Here is a 5465-nt window from a genome sequence, read left to right on the forward strand (position 1 = left end):
CACATACACACATACACACACACAGTTGAGTGGTGAGTTGGAAGGACTGCACAGTTTTTGTGTAGAGAAAGGTGTTTATGACTCAGCTGTGTACACCTTCAATACTACATTATTCCCCAGAAAAACTCCCCCTCCTTTCATATCTGGCTCCAGATCACATCCAGTATACCTGAGGCACCGGCTGTGCTTTATGAAGTCTAAAATTTTCAACTGGTTGTATCTTTCCATGCAAACTCATTAGGTACTATTTACACCCGCTGCAGCTGCGAAGAGAGAGGTTCTGAACTCTGGCATTCTACAGTAGGCTTTGTTTCTCATTTACATTTGCATATTAAAGTGTTTGCCTGAAATAGGCTATTGAAATTAATTCAGGATTAATTGGTGTCTTTATCTCATTAGGACAATCTAATTTAAGGATGATGAAATTGTTTAGCCTCCCGTTTGCATAATTAGATTGCTTTGAATTGCTGTCATTATTGGCTCTTTAGCATCATCTGTAGGCCTCAAACAGACAAGAGCTTCAACCTCATAAAGACCAATCATGTGTTACAGCAGAGGGCTGTTAACCCCTTTTAACCCAAACTCACTTGGATTAGCAGTCACAATACTCAGGCCTTGGTCCCTGAGAGCCTGGAGTGCCTTCCTTCTTGAATTCTTAATGTTCAGATTGATAAATTTCTCTGCATTTGTGTGTTTGGTTGTGGAAACTGCTATAGCATCTCTTTTGAGATCTAAAGTGTTCTCAAGACTCTTCTCCTTTGACCATCACCCTCAATGTGGAGCAGACTTTCCTTCACTGTAAGTTTATCTCTTTCTACCTCTTAAGCCAATTGGGAATTCTTCATGACCTCAAAATGTGACAACTTTCCTAACATCTCTGAGAGTATATTGGGCTTCTACCAAGTCCAATGCTCTTTACTTGTCTGAATGCTCAGCAATAAGCATTATTATTTTATTGAAATTACAAATAAGACACAGGGAACTTTCTGACAGTCATTCAATTATTTATTCATTCTACATTTAGCAAGTGTTTGAGTACTTTTCATGTACTTGACATTGTGCATGGCACGGAGAAGTCATTGGAAAATGTTATAGGCTTGTTCTGCAAATGTTTTTGGTGAGAGTGAGAACATAGAATAAATGACAGGAAAGCTGGGTGGTAGACCTAGCTTTGGGAAGTCACAGAACCTCAATGAACTCGAATTTCTTTACTATTCTGTTTTATCAATGAAGAGTTGTACCACATTAAAGATTCTCATCCCTGGCTGCACATTAAACTCACCTGTATGCTTTTGAAAACTGCCAATACCTGGGCCCAAATTCTCCATAAATTAAATTCAAATTGCTCAGGAGGGGTGTAGTCCCCTAAATTCTTCAAAATTAGTTAAATCTGAAGCACTGAAAGCCAGTCTCCTAAATATCTTTAAGGCTGTTTATAGTAATTAAGGGCTTCCCAGGTGGTGGTAGTGGTAAAGAACCTGCCTGCCAATGCAGGAGACATAAGAGATGCGGGTTCGATCCCTGGGTTAGGAAGATCCCCTGGAGAAGGTTATGCCAACTCTCTCTGGTATTTTTGCTTGGAGAATCCCAAAGACAGAGGAGCCTGGCTGGCTACAGTCCATAGGGTCACAAAGAGTTGGCCACAACTAAACTGACTTAGCGTACATGAATGCATAGTAATTAAAATAAACCCACAGAAAAGACACTGTTTTCATTTTATGCTAAACTAGTAAGAATAATTCCTGGAATACAAAATTTGACTTCAATTTTCTCAGGTATTAATTAAGAAGAACGGAAACAACAGAAGAAAGAGAATTTTTCGATTTTAAACTAGAAAAAAAGTGGTAACTTCAAAAAAAATCAAGGCTTTATCTGGAGAATACATATTTGAGAAAATTAAAGCCACTTAAATTAAGAACAACACAAATAATATATGATAAAACAACAAAAGCAGCATACATAAACATTTTGTGACATTTCCCACCACCCCTGAAAAACTGAAGTGGCTTATTAAAGATGCTTGATTCTCAAGTTAGCTGTATTTCTCATGTGTTGCTGGCTCTGTAGGTCATAAGAGTTAATTTCTCCAAATTATCGGTTAACAAAACGAGCCAAGTCAAGAACAGACAGTGGAAAGAAAAAACTTTAGACATAAATTACATTGTGGTAAGTTTTCACAGTACAATTCAAAGAACCCTTGAGTACCCTTAGTCAATATTCATTATCAACAATATTATGATAGAGTGATGCATTGTTTCATCACCCAAGTTATTTAAAAGGGAATGAAATTCAGAAAAGGAATTATCTATCATGAAGGATTATGATATCTGATTTTTAAAATCTGTTTCTATTTCCATTGATTTTTGCTTTAAATTTAGCCTGGCTTCAAATATAAAGGGTTGAGATTATAATTATGTATTTATATTATATTAGTGACTGAACACGTGTACACATATTATATTATTAGTTTCCTGAAGGGGCACAACAATGTGCCCAAACAGGTGGCTGGAGCCTTGGGTTTGAATATCAGATGGCATAATCTTGATAATTTGCTTAACTTCCATGGCCTCAGTTGCTTCAACTTAAAATGACAAGAATATGCAAAAGCCCAAAGGGTCTTTGAGCTTTGCTATTTCTAGAACTATACTTTGGAAAATATATTACAATTCATTATTTCCTACAAGTGTTAAATATGTCTTAATAAGTTTGAAAGAATAGGAATCATATGTAAAATCAAACCATACATCTTGGGGTGGGTAAGGACCATAGATAGACATGCTATTTTCTCACAACACAGCACAGCAAGAGTGTTCCCAAAGAATGGCAATGAACTCCACACAGGAGCATTAAGTAACAGGAAATATCTGTGGAGTTGGTGATAACAACAACTTCATTATTCATATTGAAAGACATACTTGTTCTGGAAAGTGATTGACTTCAATTTAGACAAACAAGCCCCTCAGCTGAGGATGAAGAAGTAAATGGAGCACCAGTTTCTATGACTTGGGAAGAAAGAGCAGGAGAGAGGCTGCTTTATGAGTCAGTTCACGTTTGGCAACATCTGGTTGTGTCTCATCACATTGCAAATTTATGACCCTGGAAACAACATGTTGATGTTGATGATCCTTTACGAAGAGAAGCCTGAACTATAAGCTTATGACCAGAACAGTGGCAAGAGGCTGTGGCTGCGTTCTCTGATCTGACAAATCCCTGGCTTGGGTCAAACAGATAAAGACTTGGACTGCTGGCCCTTCCTAAACAATGTCATGGATAAATATTGAGTGAAGAGGACCAGCTGACAGAAGAGCAGAAGGTTATGAGGAAGTTAAGGCCTGGCTTCCCCCAGGAAAAGCGTAGTGAGATTTAGCAGAGGCCACACTGCACAGAAGTCAGGAAGTGAAGACCTATCACGAGTCAAATCTCCAATATTTAACTCCCACAATGGCAAATTCATCAAATTACAAGGCAAAACTATTCTCTGAAAATATTGGGGTTTGCTTTTAGATAAGTCTGAAACTCTGAGAACCAAAGGCATACCGTGTGTATGTGTTATAATAACTTTAGGCTTCTCATCACAACCATGTTACAAGATAAGATATATTTCAGCTCACAAGCACTATGTTTTTAACAGCAATAGACAAGTTCCTGTCCATGAAGAATTCACCTTTGAGAAATTCATTCTCTCAAATGAAACGGAAGACTAAAAATTTCTCTTAAAATACATTAAAAATGTACCTCAATATTTGCTTGACAATGTAAGCAATGGAAGAATGATTGTATTTCTGCATATTATATTTAAATGTCTTATTTTTAAGACTGCTGGTAAAAGAAAGCAGAATAAAGTGTTTGTTCTATACCATTCCCTGAAACTGGCACCACAGAAGTAAAAACATTTTTTTTTTTAAGAGAAAATTCTACTTCCCACAAAGATAAGAAAATCTGCCAAACAGAGTAAAAACTGTACATTTAGACATGTTGTGAAATAACACATACTACTCCAGATCTCATTCAGTGTGCCACATTTTCCTGCAATAAGTTAGAGTCTTGAAAGATTCAAGTAATGATTTCTCTGGAGTGATGAGAAATGGGTGTATATATTTTAAGGGAGGTGGATATAAGTCATAGGAGGCATTTTTAGAGCAGTTCATTTCCAGGAAAATAATATAGTTGAAGGCTACTCATGGAAGGATTTGTCCATATTTGCCAAATTCATTCACCACACATCCTCTCAGGAAACATAAGGGGCAGAATGTTAAGAGAGAACTGCACAGTAGGTAACACTGAAGTTGCTGACAAGAGTCAACTGAATAGAGATATATAAAAATCTAATAAAACAAACAAAATAAGATAAACAAAATATTTAATGTGTCACACAGTCTTCTTAACAGGGCAAACCATTCATCTCAAAATGTGAACTTGCCATGCTCAGGAGACTTTTTCACTGAAATGAAGGATATGGAAAATGTAATGGAGTATTTTAAGGCACCATACTTGAATTAAAGTGTTGCTGACTTCCCCAGTTCATTTTATCAATTGATCTTTATTAGTGGGATTAGGTGAAATTATCAAAATTCAAAAAGATACATGCACCCCAATGTTTATTGTAGCACTCTTTACAGTAGTCAGGACATGAAAGTAACCCAAATTTTCATCAACAGAGGAATGGATAAAAATGCAGTACATGTATACAACAGAATATTACTCAACTATAAAAAGAATGAAATAATGCCATTTGCACCAACAAGGATGGACCTAGATATCATCATATTGAGTGACATAAGTCAGAGAAAGCCAAATATGATATCACCCCTTACATGTGAAATCTAAAAAAAAAAAAAAGGCACAAATGAATTTATTTACAAAACAGAAGTAGTCACAGATATAAAAAGTAAACTTATGGTTACCAAAGGGAAAAGGAGGAGGGGATAAGCTTCAAGATTGTTATTGATATATATACACTACTATACATAAAACAGATAACTAATAAGGGTCTACTGTATAGCACAGAGAACTCTACTCAATACTCTGTAATGGCCTATATGGGAAGAGACTAAAAATGGGTGGACACATGTATATGTATAACTGATTCATTTTGCTGTACACCTGAAGTTAACACAATTCTGTAAATCAACTATATGCCAATGAAAAAAAATCAAAATAGAATTGTTTATATATATATATATATATATATATTTGATTTTGGAAATAAAAACACATTAAAATACTCAAAATTAGAATAAACATTGTTTGAAAAGAATGAATGCATGGAATATGGCTTGGAAAAATCTTATAAAAGAAAGTAGAAAAGAGTAAAAAGCCATAAGTTGATATTATTACAAGAGAGAAAATAGAGATCCAATTTGCATAATTGATATTCCTCAAGAAGAGAATGGAACAAATGGAGAAGTAAAATACTCAAAAGTATAATAAAAGAATATTTTTCTGGAATAAAGAACTGAAATTAT

The 5465-nt window shown here is 35.4% G+C and overlaps 1 long non-coding RNA gene across 1 annotated transcript; it reads left to right on the plus strand.

Annotated features, from left to right (window-relative positions):
- Positions 1 to 572: 572 nt before the first annotated feature.
- On the plus strand, positions 573 to 4010 carry LOC123334216. Its single transcript, XR_006552047.2, has 3 exons — positions 573 to 798; positions 1776 to 2166; positions 2798 to 4010. It is a non-coding gene; the product is annotated as an uncharacterized LOC123334216 (long non-coding RNA).
- Positions 4011 to 5465: the final 1455 nt, after the last annotated feature.

The sequence above is a fragment of the Bubalus bubalis genome, chromosome 6 (assembly GCF_019923935.1).
Source record: "Bubalus bubalis isolate 160015118507 breed Murrah chromosome 6, NDDB_SH_1, whole genome shotgun sequence".
In the NCBI taxonomy this organism is placed as follows: domain Eukaryota; kingdom Metazoa; phylum Chordata; class Mammalia; order Artiodactyla; family Bovidae; genus Bubalus; species Bubalus bubalis.